Consider the following 18,866-nt stretch of genomic DNA (forward strand, 5'->3'; position numbering starts at 1 on the left):
AAGGATTGAACCTGGGACCATCTGCATGCAAGCTATGAGCTATGGTCCTATCCCCTATGAGGAATATCTTACAGCAGTCGCATGAAAATCACCCATCCAAATGCAAACCAAGGTGGACCCTACTTAGCAAAGGGGACAATTCATGTTTGCTACCACAAGACCAGCTCTCCTTCTCCCTGCAATATGTATATGCACATGCATCCTTGGGCTTCAGTGGAGCTCCCAGGAGCTAGATTGGAGTCCTGCTCCTTTTCCATCACTATGACCAGAGGTGAGTTGGCCTGGCTTCAGCTGGTGCACTAGCTGTGCCCACTTCTGAATCAGATGGACCTGGCTACAGTTGCCCATGCCCTTGTCACTTCTCATCTTGACTACTGCAGCACACCCTACATGGGGCTGCCCTTGGAGTCCCTTGGGGAATTTCAGCTGGTTTAGAACATGGTAGCAAGGATCTTGACAGATTTGGAACACTTTGATCAGTATTTCTACAATGTCAGCTGCACTGGTTACAATTTCAGGCACAATTGAAGGTACTGGTTTGGAACTTTAAAGCCCATTATAGCTTAGGACCAAGTTAGCCGAAGCACTGCCTTTTCCCACTTGGAATTGCTGCCCTATAAGAGCTTTCAGGGAGGCTTTCATGCGCATCCTGCCACCATCTGAAGCTTGATTGGTAGAAACACATAAGCAAGCCTTGGTAGCAACCCCTCTCTGTAGAACTCCCTGCCACCTGATCTTAGGGTGGCACCTTTTCTGTTTTTTTTAAAGTCTGAAAATACTTCTGTTTCAGCAAGCTTTCCCCACAGCAAGCTGTTGAGTGCTGGTGGGTATTGGTTTCTCCCTTTCTGCTTTTTATTCTGCCTTACATCCTTTGTACTACATCTCTATAATTGCTGCCACTGCTCTGTTTCTGCTTTGTCTCTTATAGTTGTCTCTTTAAATTTTCATTAGCTGCCTTGTATCTGCAGAAGAAGGTGGAGTATGCTTTTTTTAAAAAGGAAAATGCATGCTTTCAGACTGTTCTAAGAGTATGGAATTCCAACATCATGTCCTGTAACCTGGATTCAAGACAAACCCTCTAATTGATTGGGTTTTTTTAATGGTGGGGAGATGCTAAGTCTTTGCAAAAGTCCTATGTGTTTCCTCTTTTAATCGGGGTTTATGCCCACTTTTGAGGATCCCATGGACAGCCAGGAAAACAAACCAATGGATCATAGAACAAATCCATCCAGAATTTTCACGCGAGGCACAAATGACCAGGCTCAAACTATCATACTTGGGACACATGATGCGAAGACCCAGCTCCCTTGAGAAGTCCATAATGCTGGGGAAAGTTGAAGGAAAGAGAAGAAGAGGACGATCAGCAGCAAGGTGGATGGACTCGATCACGACAGCAATGAATGCACCATTAAGACATTTTAAAGGCCAAGTTGAAGATGGATCATCCTGGAGACAATCTATCTATGTGGTCGCTAAGAGTCGACACCGACTTGACGGCACTCAATCAATCAATCAATCAATCAGTAAAAAAACTTGCAAGAAAAGGCAGAGCACCCCCATGGCTGGCTATAGGGGAACTTGCAAAAATGCAAGTTCTAACCTTTTGACCCTTCCTTTTGCTGAAGCCCCACCCAGGTGGTACTAGTGGTTGACATATTGTAACACCTGGCTTCAATGGGAAGGTGAAGGATGTTTTATGGTATAAGCCAACACAAGAAAGGAAGGATTAGGAAGATGACCTTCATTTTCCACAGTGAATCCCAGCTTACTCATCATACACAGCCCCGTCCTAGCCAGTTGATTCATTTCTGAGTAATATCCTGGACACAAGGCCAGTGGCTGAAGCAAAAGCAAGGCAGTTTGTTGGTCAGAGGGAAGCAGCTAGGATTCTGAAGGGCTCTTCTAAAAATATCTTCCCTTTGAGCATCTGCAGTGTTTAGGTAAAGTCGTAAGCTTTCAAGTTCCACAAAACGCCTAGCTGACAAAGCGTTCTGTGCTACTCAAAAACATATGGCCCTTACCAGCACCATTGGCCTTAATGCAAATATCGTCTGCATGAAGTGGCCTAGGACTGACATGCTCTTCCAAAGCTTAAATAACAAAGCAAAGAACTGGTCTTCATAATATAGTCCTAGCCTTGGGTCCCCACATTATGTTTGACCACGTTTCTGTCATTCCCAACCACAGCAGCCAAAGGGCTATGCAGAGCTGGTCTTGTGGTAGCAAGCATGGCTTGTCCCCTTTGCTAAGCAGGGTCTGCCCTGGTTGCATTTGAATGGGAGACTCCATGTGAGAGCACTGTAAGAAATTCCCCTCCGGGGATGGAGCCTTTCTGGGAAAAGCATCTGAGCTTCAAGTTCCTTCCCTGGCAGCATCTCCAAGAAAGGGTTGAGAGAGACGCCTGCCTGTAACCTTGGAGAAGCTGCTGCCAGTCTGTGTAGACGTTACTGAGTTGGATGGACCAGTGGTCTGACTCAGTATATGGCAGCTTCCTATGTCCCAATGTCCATTGATCTCGAGCATCATTCTTTAAATCCAGTTTTTCTACTGTAAGCCATGTCTTAAAATGAGCACCTTTTAAAAAACCAACAAAAATGCTTACATAGTAGTGGTTAGAGGGTCATGCTACAATTGGGGAGACCGGAATTCAAATCCCCATTCAGCCATGAAACTCACTGGGTGACTCTGGACCAGTCACTTCTCTCTCAGCCTCACATACCTCGCAGGGTTGTTGTGAGGAAGAACATAACCAAGTATACCGCTCTGGGCTCCTGAGAGGAAGAGTGGAATATAAATGTATGTATGAGTGTATGGATAGATAGATTGATAGAATACATTCTGTCACGTTCTTTATGATTTTGGAAGCTGGGGAGATTCTCCAACTCCTAATTTTTATTTTAACGATTGGTGCTCAAGAATGCCCCAATGCCCCTGGAAAAGCCCACCCCCAATAGTACACATATGCTAGGGACTAATTGAACACACATTACACAAGAAAATGGTTGCACTTTATCAGGTCTGAAAGCTCTAGAGATTGACAGGAGGTCCCTGGGCTAAAGTTATGGTGCTGGGGGCCCTTAAGAAAGGTGATTTGTTCTTTTCAGAGGCAGCAGCCCTTGAAAACACTTGACAACCGAGAGCTATAGACTAGAGTGACTCGTAGGAACATAGGAAGCTGCCATATACTGAGTCAGACCCTCGGTCCATCTAGCTCAGTATTGTCTTCACAGACTGGTAGCGGCTTCTCCAAGGTGGCAGGCAGGAATCTCTCTCTTAGTGGTGCTTGCAAACTACTGGGAAAGCAAAAATGGTCACAAATTTGAACTCAGTCTCAAACTGGTTTTTTTTAAATGTGCATTTTGCTGCCATGTTTAGTATTTTGGAGATTTCCCCCACAAATGTTCATAGGAACATAGGAAGCTGCTATATACTGAGTCCGACTCTTGGTCCATCTAGCTCGGTATTGTCTACACAGACTGGCAGTGGTGGCAGGCAGGAATCTCTCTCAGCCATGTCTTTGAGATGCCTTCAGGGAGGGAACTTGGAACCTTCTGATGCTCTTCCCAGAGCAGCTCCATCCCCTGAGGGGAAGATCTTACAGTGCTCACACTTCTAGTCTCCCATTCAAATGCAACCAGGGCAGACTCTGCTTAGCTAAGGGGGCAAGTCCTGCTTGCTACCACAAGACCAGCTCTCCATCTTCATGGCTCAGTAGCCCAATGGTGGGGCATCTGTTTCACATGGAGAAGGTCCTGGGTTCCCTCCCTGGCAGCATCTCCAGATCCGGCTGGGAAAGGCTCCTGCGTGAAACCTTGGAGAAGCTGCTGCCAATCTGTGTACACAATACTGAGCTCCATGGAACAAGTGCCTGACTCACCAGTGGTCCTGGGCAGAGCGTCCTGGGTTCAATCCCCACAGTGGTGACACCAGGAAGATAATTGGGGGAGGGCACAGACGGGGCAAAGTGCACTTATGGGTGGGTGAGCTGTGTCCCATGTATTAGATTTCTGAAACAGAAATGGGGCATGGGAGGGGGGTGTCAGTAAACACGGGGGGGGGCTCCTGTGTTATCATGTCCCCTCTACGGAGCTGCCCTTGAATCCCTGCCATCGGGCTGGGAAAGACTCTGGCCTTAAAACCTCGGAGAGCTGCTGCCACTCAGTGGAGACAATACTGAGAAAGATAGACCAAGGGTCGAACTCTGTCAAGGCAGCTTCCTGCCAGTGGGCTGTGAAATTAACCAGGCAGAAACTGACAGCGAGCGAGCGAGGCGTTTGAGTGTGGGGGGCCGGGATTCCCCTTCCCTCGGGGCGGGTGGCGTGCCTAAAACCGTGCAGTGACGCTGCTGCCAGTCCGTGCAGACAATACTGAACCCGATAGACCCAGGTCCGACTCGGTCAGGCAGCCTCCCTGTGTTCCTCGGGGCGGGGAAAGCGGGCCGTGGCATTAACTAGGCAGAAAGAGGCGAGGGAGGCGGCTGGGATGCTTGGGGCCGGGGTTCCCCTTCCCTCGGGCGGCGGATCTCCGACCCGCCCCGCCTGACCTCCCCGGTCTCCGCCTGCCGCCTCCCCGCTGAGCGCAGCAGAGCCAGGAGGAAGCCCCGGCCGGCAGCCGCCCCCCGCCCGCCTCAAACTGTGTGACGCGGAGTTGCCATGGCCACTGCTTTACGCTACAAGGGCTGAGGCGGGCGGGGAGGCGGGCGCCGGCGCATTTCAGCACCACCGTGGCGGCGGACAGCAGCCCCTGCGCCGCGACTCCGCTCTACTGCGTTCCCCCTCCCCGCCCGCTTGGCTGGCTCCGGGGGGGTCTGGCGGGACCCGGGGCCCCCTGCGAACGTCGCTCTCCCCCTGGCGCCCACCAGCTCGGGCAGATCCATCCCTGGAGGGGAGCGGAGGGCGGACAAGGGCGGCGAGGGGGGCGTCTCCCCATCTCCTCGCCTGCAGGCTTGGGGGGCGCGAAGGGGGAGAGGGGGGCCCCGCGGCCGCTTCCACGAAGGCATCCGGTGAGTCTTGGGGACCTGGGGCAGGGACGGGAGGCAGGGAGACGCTCTTTGACTTCTCATTATTAATCAATTTTATTAATTATTAATTATTATTATTATTTATTATTATTATTATTATTTACTACTACTACTACTACTGATTGTTGTATTGACAATGGGCAGAGGCAGCCCCCCGCCCCCGAAACGCTACCCTCCCTGTAGAAGGGAGGACCCCTATCCAAAAGAATAACCGCTATCAGGGCTACTCAAACTTGGGGGATGTCTCCTGGACTACAACTCCCATCATCCACAGCCACAAGGGCCAAACACACAGGGGGTTATGGGAGCTGTAGTGCAACGCATCCTACTACGACTACCGCCAATATTTAGAGGCCAGGGGTTGTTGTTTTTTAACAAACGGGCTCAAAGCAGGTTTACTTAGCGAAATACATAATAAGAGGCTGTGTCCAAAGGGTTTGAAGTCTAAGAAGAGGGACGCCAGGTTTGAGAAGCTGTCTTCTAGGGTATGATCGGGGGAAAGGCAGTCTCTGCACCCATGTTTACCAAGTCATCTCTCCCATTCGGTAGTTCTGAGCCTCCACCATGCTAAGCTGTTAAAGGAAGAATCCTGTCCAAAGGGGGATCTATATATGGGGGTCTATAGCTTGGGTGGTCCCCGATGATGTTGGACTACAACTCCCATCATCCATCTTTCTTTCCTTTGGCCATAGTTGCTGGGTTGATGGGAGTTGTAGTGCAACAACATCTGGTGACCGAAGTTTGAGAGTTCCTGTCCTATTTAAATCTAAGGAGACTGGCTTGGAGAAAAGGATCTCCGAACACAAGCAGATGGCGTCTTAGAGCTATAGTGTATTCGGTGCTCTCAGTCCTCCACTCAAAGTGGAGGATACTGAGCTAGATGAACTGAGCATCGTCGGACTCAGTGGGCAGCAGCTCCCTATGTTCTGCTCTCGGGTCATAAAACGAGTTCGAGGATGGAGCCATAGCTCAGTGGTCGAACATCTTTGCATGCAGCTTCCAGCTTCAATCCCTGGCAGCATCTCCAGGTAGGACTGGGGAACGACTTCCTGCCTGCAACCTTGGAGAGCTGCTGCCAGTCTGTGCAGACAGCACTGAGCTAGATGGACCAAGGGTCTGACTCGGTAGAAGGTAGTTTCCTGTGCTCCTCTCTAAATCCTGCATTTTAACGTGACTTGGGCAAGCCCCATAGGAACATGCCTTCGTTTTGGAGATTAACAACTGCCTGAGTTCAGTTCTAGAAGTACCTTTCCAAAGTCATGAATATTTCTTCTAAGGAATATTCCTGAGCTAGATAGACTAATAGCCACCTAATATCGCAGCAGGGAAATAACTTGACTAGTAAGCCAGAGGTTGCCGGTTCGAATCCCCACTGGTATGTTTCTCAGACTATAGGGAACACCTCTATCGGGCAGCAGCAATAGAGGAAGATGCTGAAAGGTATCATCTCATACTGTGCAGGAAATAGCAATGGTAAACCCTTCTGGGCTCTGTCATTGCCAGGAGTCGACACCGACTCGACGGCACACTTTACCTTTAGATAGACTAATGGTCTGACTTTTTTTTTGGTATTTGTTTATTTCGGCCCAAGGCCAGCATAAATGGTCTGACTTGGTATAAATCAGCTTCCTATGTTCCTAACTACTTTGAATAATTGTCTAGGGATGTGCAAGCTGGCTCGATTCGAACCGAGCTCAACTTCGAGCCGGCTTGGTTCGACGGGTTTGAGGTTGAACTGGACAGGCCGCAGATGGTCCGTGTTTGAGCGGAACCAGGCCCAGTTCGAACTGAGCTGGCTCAGAGCTCCGGTGAGGATTCCCCTTTACCAGTCCAGGCAGGGGGGCTTTCCTAAGTATAGGGGGGACAGGAGGGGAGGGGGTGGGAGGGGAGTAAATATGTACTTACAAGTACGAGCCTCAGCTGTGGCTGTGGTAGCCACGGGGGCGGTGGTGGCTCACCCCCCCGGCCTCCCCCTGAGTAGCCTTGGCCTGTGGCAGCCTGGTCCGTGCCTTCTCTGACCCAGTTTGGGCCTCTGCGCATGTGCAGGGGTCATTTTGTTGACTTCTGTGCATGCACAGAGGTCATTTGTGCGTGGTCCCACAAATAGCAATAGCAATAGCAATAGCAATAGCACTTACATTTATATACCGCTTTATAGCCAGAGCTCTCTAAGCGGTTTACAATGATTTAGCATATTGCCCCCAACATTCTGGGTACTCATTTTACCGACCTCGGAAGGATGGAAGGCTGAGTCAACCTTGAGCCCCTGGTCAGGATCGAACTTGTAACCTTCTGGTTACAGGGCGGCAGTTTTACCACTGCGCCACCAGGGGCTCTTAGTGGCCTCTGAGCATGCATGGAGGTCAGAAAAAGGCCTCTGTGTGTGTGTGTGTGTGTGTGTGCAGATGCCAGAGCTAATCAGGGGGCAGTTGGTGGGGGTAGGGAGAGCCACCCCGCCACCTGCCCCATGGCCACTGGCATTGCTGCAGCTGCAGCTCCTACTTGTAAGTACATATTTACTCCCCGCCTGTCCCCCCTATACTTAGGAAAGCCCCCCCCCGACCCTGCCTGTACTGGTAAAGGAGAATCCTCACTAGATTCCCATTTACCAGTATAGCTTTGAGCTCAGTTTGAACTCGAATCGGGTCCTGCTCAACCAGGCCAAAACTGAACCGGAAAATCCGGTTCTGTGCACACCCCTAAAATTTCCCTCATCATGTCGACCTGAATGGTCCACTATAGCCCTGGGTCATCTGCTCTTCCTGACCATTTGAGAACCTGCCTTTAAGTTGACTCTTTCTTTATTGGAGTAGGATTTAAAACATATGAGGTGAAAGAAGTCATGTTAGAAGCAGGAAGTCAGGCACAACACAATTGCCTCTTGCTTCTCCAGCCTACACTATTACGACAGCACTCTGGCACTAATTGCCCAATAACTTCTTACTGTCAGATTTATTTTGCTGCTCTCTGAAGTCTATGTTTTCCACACCTTCTCCGTTTTCTTTAATTCTTTGCCTCACTGATATGATGAGTGAGCTGCCTGGTTCGTTTGATACTTTCGAGATTGTCCTGCCATTTCTTCCACCCAACCTGCCAGAGGCAGTCCAGGGACAAGAGATTTTAATCAATGGGTTGACGGTCAAAGTGATTTTATCCACTGAAACTGTAATGAGCTTCAGTTTCATTCATTCAACTGTGGCTGAATAAATGTTTGGAAATAGCTAGGGGGCTTAGAACCGGAAAGGATGAGACAACACTCTTCTGAAATTGCTTCCGTGTTTTAGGATTTTTCCCTTTTTTCTTTTCACGGGTTGCATTCCTTTTCTCTGGTATTGAGAACAAAAGCTGCAATGAATCAGCCTGCTTTCAAGAAGTTCACTGGCACTTCTGACTCAAATTGAGCAAGAATCCTTCTGAACAGAAATGTCCATTATGCTCATTTTAGTGGTGCTTGTAAACTACTTGGAAAGCAAAAATGGTCACGAATTTGAACCCACTCTCAAACTGATTTTTTAATGTGCATTTTGCTGCCATGTTTAGTATTTTGGAGATTTCCACCACAAGTGTTCATAGGAACATAGGAAGCTGCCATATACTGAGTCAGACCCTTGGTCTATCTAGCTCAGTATTGTCTTCACAGACTGGCAGCGGCTTCTCTAAGGTTGCAGGCAGGAATCTCTCTCAGCCCTATCTGGAGATGCCAGGGAAGGAACTTGGATCCTTCTTCATGCAAGCATGCAGGTGCTCTTCCCAGAGTGGCCTCATCCCTTAAGGGGAATATCCTATAATGCTCACATGTTGTCTCCCATTCAAATGCAAACCAAGGTGGACCCTGCTTAACAAAAGGGACAATTCATGGTTGCTACCACAAGACCAGCTCTCCTTCCCAAAACCAGCTCTCCTCCTGTGTGTGTGTACATTGTTTTTCTTGATTTCAGCTACCTTTGGGTACTCTTGAACTGGAAGGTAGGATCAGAAGTGAAACAACAAACAGACTTTTTACCCATCACAATTGCTTCATGGAGAACTAGTCTTGTGGTAGCAAGTGTGATTTGTCCCCTTAGCTAAGCAGGGTCTGCCCTGGTTTGCATACGAATGAGAGACTGCATGTGTAAGCACTGTAAGATATTCCCCTCAGGGGACGGAGCTGCTCTGGGAAGAGCAGAAGGTTCCAAGTTCCCTCCCTGGCAGCATCTCCCAGATAGGGCTGGGAGAGACTCCTGCCTGCAACCTTGGAGAAGCCGCTGCCAGTCTGTGTAGACAATACTGAGCTAGATGGACCTACGGTCTGACTCAGTATATGGCAGCTTCCGATGTTCCTAACATCTGGAGTGCCACAGGTTGGGAATCCCTGAGTTAGAGGATGGATGGTGAAGTGGGACCAGAAGAGGCCTCATCACCTCCAACTCCACATCTCTGAAGGACCGCCCTCAGTTATAACTGCCAACACAGCCAGGTAGCTTGTAGAAGTTTCCACAAAGTCTGTAAGACAGATCTCCATTTCTGCTTATTCCCAAAGGTATTTTACACTGGTGGTACCAAAATGCCTAGCCACCTAATGGTGCAGCAGGAAATGACTTGACCAGCAAGCCAGAGGCTGCCGGTTCAATTCCCTGCTGGTACGTTTCCCAGACTATGGGAAACTCCTATATCAGGCAGCAGCGATATAGGAAGGTGCTGAAAGGCATCATCTTCTCATACTGCGCGGGAGATGGCAATGGTAAACCCCTCCTGTATTCTATCAAAGAAAAAGCACAGGGCTCTGTGGATAGCAGGAGTCGACACCGACTCGATGGCACACTTTACCTTTTACCAAAATGCCTAGCTCTTGAAAGCCCATAAGAAGTGCCTCATGTTCCTAGGAAGCTGCCTTATTCCAAGTTAGATCATTGGTCTATCTAGCTCAGTATTGTCTACACAGACTGGCAGCAGCTTCTCCAAGATTGCAGGCAGGAGTCTCTCTCAGCCCTATCTGGGAGATGCTGCCAGGGAGGGAACATGGAACCTAGATGCTCTTCCCAGAGCAGCTCAATCCCCAGAGGGGAATATCTTACAATGCTCACACTTCTAGTCTCCCATTCATATGCAACCAGGGTGGACCCTGCTTAGCTAAGGGGACAAATCATGCTTCCTACCACAAGACCAGCTCTCCTCTCCACTTGGAACCTTCTGCATGCAAGGATGGAGATGCTTTTTCCAGAGCAGCCCCATTCTCTAAGGGTAATATCTTATGGTGCTCACACATGTGGTCTCCCATTCAAATGTAAACCAGGGCAGACCCTGCTTAGCAAAGGGGACAAGTCATGCTTGCTGCCACCAGACCTGCTCTCCTCCTAAAATAGGAAGCTACCTTCCTCTTACACTGCGTCAGATCATTGATCCATCCAGCTCAAGGTCATCTATTGACTGGCAGCCGTTCTTCTAGGTTTTTCCTCATCCCTGGAGACGCTGCCAGGGATGGAACCTAGGACCTCCTGCATGCAAAGCAGATCCTCTGCCACTGAGCGACAGCCCCAAACCATTCGAGGACATGCGCTGCTGCCTCCCTGACCCCATAAAACATGCATAGGATGTCATCTGCGCAACCAGTCAGACAAAGGCTATCGCACAAGGCAGGATGCTCCAACAGGATTCCGAGAATAGCAACCTAGCTTGTTCAAGCGGCTAATGAAAAGAGCCGAAGGTCCGCTAAATTTGGGCAGGAGGAGAAAACCCTCCTCCCTACAAGTGCGGTCCTTCTATGTTTCCTTTCTTTCATTCCTTTTAAAACTCATGCCTGGCCCAACATTTGGCCTCAGCCTTGGACTGAATCAGAGGTATCCTGAAATCCACCGCCTCCCAGCTCTCTTCATTTCCCAAAATGCCCACATTATTTTATTATTATTATTATTATTATTATTGTTATTGTTATCGTTATCGTTATCGTTATTGTTATTATTTTACATTTTATATTCCGCTCTTCCTCCAAGGAGCCCAGAGCGGTGTACTACATACTTAGGTTTCTCCTCACAACAACCCTGTGACGTAGGTTAGGCTGAGAGAAGTGACTGGCCCAGAGTCACCCAGCTAGTATCATGGCTGGATGGGGATTTGAACTCGGGACTCCCCGGTCCTAGTCCAGCACTCTGAACACTGCATCATGCTGGCTCTCATGATCTCACATGATCTGGGACCCAAGGAAACATGGGGGCGGGAGGGGAAGCCCCTACAATACAATACATTATTTTATTATTTGTTATTATTTACTCAATTTCTATACCGCCCTTCCAAAAATGGCTCAGGGTGGTTTACACAGAGAAATAACAAATAAATAAGATGGATCCCTGTCCCCAAAGGGCTCACAATCTAAAAAGAAACATGAGATAGACACCAGCAACAGTCACTGGAGGTCCTGTGCTGGGGGTGGAGAGGGCCAGTTACTCTCCCCCTGCTAAATAAAGAGAATCACCACGTTAAAAGGTGCCTTATTGCCAAGTTAGCATTGTCAAGTCCCAGATCTCATTCACCAGAGGTACCTTACACCCTGTCACTTTAAGTGGCGCAGCGGGGAAATGCTTGACTAACAAGCAGAAGGTTGCCGGTTCGAATCCCCGCTGGTACTATATCAGGCAGCAGTGATATAGGAAGATGCTGAAAGGCATCATCTCATACTGGGCAGGAGGCAGCAATGGTCAACCCCTCCTGTATTCTACCAAAGAAAACCACAGGGCTCTCTGTGGGTGCCAGGAGTCGAAATTGATTTGACAGCACACTTTACCTTTACCGTACCTTACACACTAATCCACCATTCTGGACCACTGGAAGTCCAGATAGGGAGTCGGATTGAAGTAAGGCCTTCTGGGAGGAGAGCTGGTCTTTGGGGAGCAAGCATGAATTGCCCCCTTTACTAAGCAGAGTCCGCTCTGGTTCTCATTTGAATGGGAGACTACATGTGTGAGCACTATAAGATATTCCCCGCAGGGGATGGAGCCATTCTGGGAAGAGCAGAGCGGAGGTTCCAAGTTCCCTCCTTGGCAGCATCTCCAAGATAGGGCTGCCTGCAACCTTGGAGAAGCCGCTGCCAGTCTGGGTAGACAATATTGAGCTAGATGGACTACTGAGGTCTGACTCAGTAGAAGGCACCTTCCTATCTTCCTAACTCCCTCCCCAGCCCCCTGTCACATACCCATTTGAACACCAACAGCATAGCTATTAATTCTGTTGTCATAATGGAGATCCCATTCAATAGTATAATGAATGCAACCAATGTTTATATATCGCTTTTCAACAAAGGTTTCCAAAGCGGTTTACATAGATCTAAACAATTAAATAGATAAATAAATAAAATGGTACCCTGTCCCCAAAAGGGCTCACAATCTCAAAAAGAAATTTAAGGTAGACACCAGCCACAGCCACTGGAGGGATGCTGTGCTGGGGATGGATAGGACCGATTGCTCTCCTCCTGCTCAGTAAAGACAAGCACCACTTTGAAAAGGTGCTTCTTTGCTCAGTGAGCAGGAGAAAGCCTTTCCGAATTCCAAAGCCCAAGACAACAACAAGTCATCGTTATAGATTTTACAATAATGCTTCTGTACTGTAGTCAAGTACCCCAGGACTTCAACCCTAGTGCCAGGAAAGGCTCCTCCCTTGAGGAACCCAAATCCACCACACTGGGGGAGCGGGTAGCAAGGACAAATTGTCCCTTTGCTAAGCAGGGCCCATCCTGGTTTGCATTTGAATGGGAGACTACATGTGTGAGCACTGGGAAAAGTTCCCCTTAGGGGATGGGGCCACTCTGGGAAGAGCAAGAAAGTTCCAAGTCTCCTCCCTGGGAGAGACTCCTGCCTGCAACCGGGGAGAAGCCGCTGCCAGTCTGTGTAGACAATACTGAACTGGATGGACCAAGGGTGTGACTCAGTATATGGCAGCTTCCTATGTTCCTATGACTCTAGCAGCAACCTCCATCCTACATAAAGAATTCAAAGCCAACCAGGACGTGACTCTAACCCAGGGCTGCTCAACTTCGGCCCTCCTGCAGATGTTGGCCTACAACTCCCATAATCCCTGGCTATTGGCCACTGTGGCTGGGGATTATGGGAGTTGTAATCCAAAAACAGCTTGCGAGGGGTGGCAAAGTTGAGCAGGCCTGCTCTAACCACACGGGGTTGCCTCCCACCATGAAACTTCTGAAAGTCCCTGAACTCCGGACATACTCCACAAATAGATCCTTTTGCACCAGACAGCAAATTCCACCATCTGTCCCACACTGAGATGTCAAGGGCTGAAACACGCAAGTCCCCAGGCCATTCTGGGGGTGGTAGTCCTACGGTTGCTGGAGGGCCGACGTTTTGCAGCTGTGCCTAAGAGGTATATCTCACTCCCTAGCAACATCTCCAGTCAGGCTTGGGAGAAACCCCTGGCTGTGAGCTGCTTCCAGTCAGTGTGGACAATACTGAGCGAGAGAGACCAAGGGTCAGACTCAGTAGAAGGCAGTTTGTCTCCTGTGCTTCACCTGCCTTTCTCTAAGCCCAGAAGTCTCCCATCCAAATGCAAACCAAGGTGGCCCCTGCTTAGCCAAGGGGACGATCCATGCTTGCTACCACCAGGCCAGCTCTCCTCCCCAAACGGTCTTTTGAAGAGACCCTGATAGTTATCTGGCAGACCTCTTCTTTTACATATACAATGGTGACGATGATGGCGAAAATTCATATACCGCTTGTGAACAAAAGTTTACACCGATATAAATAAACAAATAAAATGGCTCCTTTCCCCTAAAGGGTTCACAGTCTAAAAAAGAAACGTAAGATAGACACCAGCAACAGCCACTGGAGGGATGCTATGCTGGGGACGGATAGGGCCATTGGCTCTCCCCCTGCTCAGTAAAGGGAATCACCACTTTGAAAAGGTGCCTCTTTGCTCCGTTAGCTGGGGGAAACATATCTATTCATTCAGAGCGTAGAACAATGTCCTCTGCAGCAGTATTCAGCAGTCACGATTTAATGCCAGGAGTGGGGAAACCTTCCTATATATGCCTGGCTTTGCCTTCATTCATCACTGCTGGACCTGCTTTCAGCAACACAACACCCACCCACATCAGCAGTGACATTTCAATCCATCCTTGCCTTAGAAAAAACGGCAGCCCTCTGATTCTTTGCTTGGGGCCCTGGGGGCTCGTCTCTTGATCCATTTCAAGCCAAACAATACAACCTCATCAGGGATCAGGGCAGAGCTCCTCTCCCTTTCCAAAAGACACTTGTTTTCGCTTTAGGAACATAGGAAGCTACCGTGTAGTGAGTCAGACCATTGGTCTATCTACCTCAGTACTGTCTACACTTTAAAAGCACAGCCGTTTGCAGGAGATTTGAGTAATCCCCCAATGTAAAAGAAGGATATGCCAAAAAAAAAATAATTTTTTTTAAAATCAGATTTGTCTTTATATTTTTTAGCTCAATGTTTTAAATGTCTTTTTTATAATCTTGTTTTTTTAATTTTATTGTGAGCCACCTTGGGATTTTCTTAATGAAAGGTGGGGTATAAATTTAACAATAAATAAAATAAAATAAAATAAATTTGTACGGCAGGTTCCTACATTAGTAAAATACAAGTATGGACCTGCAACAAAATGTTGCAGTATATCCCTGGTGTGCATGTGTTACCTGAGCCTGTGCCTGAACATGGTGAAAATATTAGTACATCCCCCTCTTAAGCAGAAGGGGTTGTGTCTGTCTTGAGCAAACATTCTCCAGGCTGAGAAATTTCCCACTCTCTTTGCCCTCCTCCTCCTCCCCCCCACTGAGTTCCATTAGCTCCACCCACCTGGTTGTCTGTTAAGTGCCCTCTGAGTCTGTGAACATTCCACTCCATTGAGTTACATTGTGACAATTCTGAGGGTTCCCACCCTCCTTATGATTTTTCTTCATATTTTTGTGTAACCAATACATTTTAAGTTACCCTGAATCAGCCTCCCTCTCACCCACACGTGCTCAGTTATGTGTCCATATGGATCAAAACATTCCCAGATCTTTCGGAATTAGATATTATGATATGCATAAATGGTGATTCTGACAGCAAGCAGCATCTATGCCAAAATCCATCTGAATTCTGGAGGTTTCCCAACCATTTTCTGTTCAGGGGCTTTCACCCTCCTGCCAGATCCTATTTGAGGGCAACAGAGTCTTCTTCAAAGATCTGTTCCCCAACAGGGCTGGAAAGAGGTTTTTAAATAGCCTGTTTAATCAGAGTACATCAATGTGTCATTGTGTTCCAAGCAAACATAATTAGGTATGCAAATGCTTGACTCGAGTAAATAATGAAGGAAGTATAATCTGTAAATTAATAATGATTTTGTCACCGGAACACGGATATGTATGTGCGTTAGTGATGAGGGACCTGCAAAACAATGTTGGATTGGCTTCCTGGATCTGGGTGCCAGTGGGGGTGATTGCCTTTCCCTTCCTCCAAACAGGCCACTTGGCTGCATACAACATTGTCACTTTCTCTTAAGGGCCAGATCATTGATTGTTGAGGGTTTTTCTCCCCACTGGCTTGCCCAGCCGTTTAAAAAGTCAGAGGAGAAAGAGGTGGTTGGAGATCATCAGGCTGGTTGAGCATCTGTTGAGCATGCAGAAGAGCCCAGGTGCAAGTCTAGCAACAGCTCCAGTCAGGGTTGGGAGCGACTCCCAGCTGTGAGCCGCTGCCAGTCAGTGTGGACAATACTGAGCTAGATGGCCCAAGGGCCAGATTCAGTATAAGGCTTTTCTCTAAATCCAGCAGTTGAATAGAATAATGGCCGCTTGTTTAGCTCCTGAATTCTGCTTCTACAAGGCATAAAATGAAGGTAAGTGTGCCGTTGAGTCGGTGTCGACTCCTGGCAACCACAGAGCCCTGTGCTTTTTCTTTGGTAGAATACAGGAGGGGTTGACCATGGCCATCTCCCGCACACGATGAGATGATGCCTTTCAGCCTCTTTCCTATATCGCTGCTGCCCGATATAGGTGTTTCCCATGGTCTAGGAAACATACCAGAAGGCGTAGAGCTTAGCTTTTCATTATTATTGCATTTATTTATTTATTTATTTATTTGAAGCTGGGATTCCGGCTAAGCGAATGAGCTAACCGGGCACCAGGGAACATGCTTAAAATCTGGTAAATGCCCAGAAATCTGGGGGCAACCTTAATCAGGCACCAGATCGAAACATAGAAAGCTGCCTTACTGAGTCCAACCCTTGGTCCCTCTAGTTTAGTATTGTCTACACAGGCAGGCAGCAGCTCTCCCAGGTTTCAGGCAGGAGTCTCCCCCAGCCCTACCGGGAGATGCCGCCAGAGATGGAACGTTGGACCTCCTTCATGCAAGGCAGATGCTCTTCCAATGAGCCCCATACCCTGAGGAGAACCTCTTACAGTCCTCACACATCCCCTAGACAAATGCAAATCAGGGTGGACCCTGCTTAGCAAAGGGGACAGTTCTTTTTTGCTACCACAAGACCAGCTCTACTCTCCAGATCAGGCAAGTCCAGGAGTCCGCATAGATATTCTGCATGAAGTTGCTTACTATCTGGATTTTCCATGAAGCCTCAGACTCCTCTGACGAGGAACCCCCCCCCCAAGCGTGTTACCCAAGGAACTGAGGCCCCTGAGCAGGAACCTGGAACCCCCACTCTGGTTCCAGAACCTGCAGCTGTCCCTGACAAATGGGAGAGGGTACGCCCCAATGTGGACCCTTCAGGGCTTATCTCTCAAGAACACCCCAAGAATACCTTTGATCATGGAATGGCAGAAGAACCCCTGAATAGCCTCGGTATGGAGTCAGTCCGGCCTCTAAACCAAGACCCCACTCCCTTATATGAAGGAGGATGCCTCACCAGGCCAGACCCTTGGTCCATCTAGCTCAGTATTATCTACCCTGACTGGCAGCGGCTTCTCCAAGGTTGCAGGCAGGAATCTCTCTCAGCCCTACCTGGAGATGCTGCCAGGGATTGAACCTGGGACTTTCTGCATTCCAAGCGGATGCTCTACCACTGAGCTCTGGCCCCTTTCCCTAGGAAGCGGCTGTCTACTGAGTCCACCCATTGGTCCATCGAGCTCAGTATTGTCAACACTAACCGGCAGCGGCTCTTCAGGCAGGAATCTCTCCCAGCCTTTTATTGGAAATGCCAGGGATTGAACCAGGGGCCTTCTCCAGGCAAAGCATTTTCTCTACCACTGAGCTGCAGCCCCAACCCTGAGGAGCATTGGTAGCTGCCTTAAACCAAGCCGGGCCCTTGGTCCTAGCTTGGCATTGTCTACACTGACTGGCAGCAGCTCTCTACAGTTACAGGCAGGAGTCTTTCCCAACTATATGTATTTGCTTCAATATTTTTGTTATTATTGGAGTATAGTATAGTATAGTATAGTATAGTATAGTATAGTATAGTATAATATAATCTGAGGTCCAAGATAATAATAATATAATAAATAATACAATATAATATAACATACTATAATATAATATAATATAATATAATATAATATAATATAATATAATCATCATCATCATCATATAACATAATATAACATAATATTTTTGTTATTATTGGAAGCTGCTTTGTCTTGAGTCAGACTCTCATTCCATCCCGCTCAGTATTGTCTAGACATTGCTAAACTACAACTCCCATCATCCCCAGCTACAATTTATTGTGGCTGGGGGTGATGGGAGTTGTAGTCCAGCACCCTCTGGAGTCCCCTGCTAACTTGGCAAAGAGGCACCTTCTAATGTGGTGATTCTCTTTTATTTAGCAGGGGGAGAGTAACTGGCCCTATCCACCCCCAGCACAGCACCTCCAGTGACTGTTGCTGGTGTCTGTCTTGTGTTTCTTTTTAGATTGTGAGCCCTTTGGGGACAGGGATCCATCTTATTTATTTATTTATTTATTTCTCTATGTAAACCGCCCTGAGCCATTTTTGGAAGGGCAGTATAGAAATCGAATGAATAATAAATAATAAATAATATTACTGCTTGGGAACCCAGAGCATAGGGATACAATTCCCTGCTTCGGAGGCGCCTTCTCATCCCTGCCCTCCAAGCTTAATACCATCGATTGGCTTCCCAATACCCTTTCCCTCTCTCATTAGCGTCTTGCTCAACAATACCCGCTTCCCTGGCTCCTGGCTGCTGTCCATGCTCTGCTTTGATTGCCTCATTATTAACATCCTGTCAAACTCTCCTGTTGTCTTGTTCAATTGGCATCACAGAATTGCTAAGTTGTGTTAAGCAGTTCCTGGCTCTCTGGCTGCATGACGCAGCTTGGCCTTCAGCTGCGATTCTCAAGCTCGAGTCCCCAGATGTCGGTGGACTACTGCTCCTATCATCCCCAAGCTGCTGTGGATGGGGATGCTGGGAGTTGTAGTCTAACATCTGGGGGACCAGATTTGAGACTCCTTGGCCGACATGGTTACATCATCAGTGCTCTTGGGAGTGGATGTGACACCAAGAAGAAGCTTTGGATTGTCCTCAGCGGTGGCTGAAAAAGACCTCATCACACCTGAGGCAGGACACCTAAAGCTCCCCACCACATGCTTCCTTTTTTTGACTGAGGCCTTGAAAGGCTCAACACAGGAAGCTGCCATGTACTGAGTCAGACCTTTGGTCCATCTAGCTCTGTATTGTGTACCCAGACTGGCAGCGGCTTCTCCAAGGATGCAGGCAGGAGTCTCTCTCAGCCCTATCTTGGAGATGCCATGGAGGGAACTTGGAACGTTCTGCATGCAAGCAGGCAGATGCTCTTCCTAGAGTGGCCCCATCCCCTGAGGGGAATATCTTATAGAGCAGGGATCTTCAACGTTGGGCCCCGAGATGTTCTTGGACTTCAACTCCCATAATCCCCAGCCAA

At 48.3% G+C, this 18,866-nt stretch overlaps 1 protein-coding gene across 1 annotated transcript in view; it reads left to right on the top strand.

The window, feature by feature from the left end:
- The first annotated feature begins 4,695 nt into the window (after positions 1 to 4,695).
- TENT5D (terminal nucleotidyltransferase 5D) overlaps positions 4,696 to 18,866 on the top strand; it is a 30,360-nt gene continuing 16,189 nt past the window's right edge. The window contains exon 1 of the mRNA XM_053273995.1: positions 4,696 to 5,002. The gene's annotated coding sequence lies outside the window, so the exon portion shown is untranslated. The remainder of the gene's footprint in view (positions 5,003 to 18,866) is intronic.

This window comes from Hemicordylus capensis, chromosome 11, assembly GCF_027244095.1.
Source record: "Hemicordylus capensis ecotype Gifberg chromosome 11, rHemCap1.1.pri, whole genome shotgun sequence".
Lineage (NCBI taxonomy): Eukaryota > Metazoa > Chordata > Lepidosauria > Squamata > Cordylidae > Hemicordylus > Hemicordylus capensis.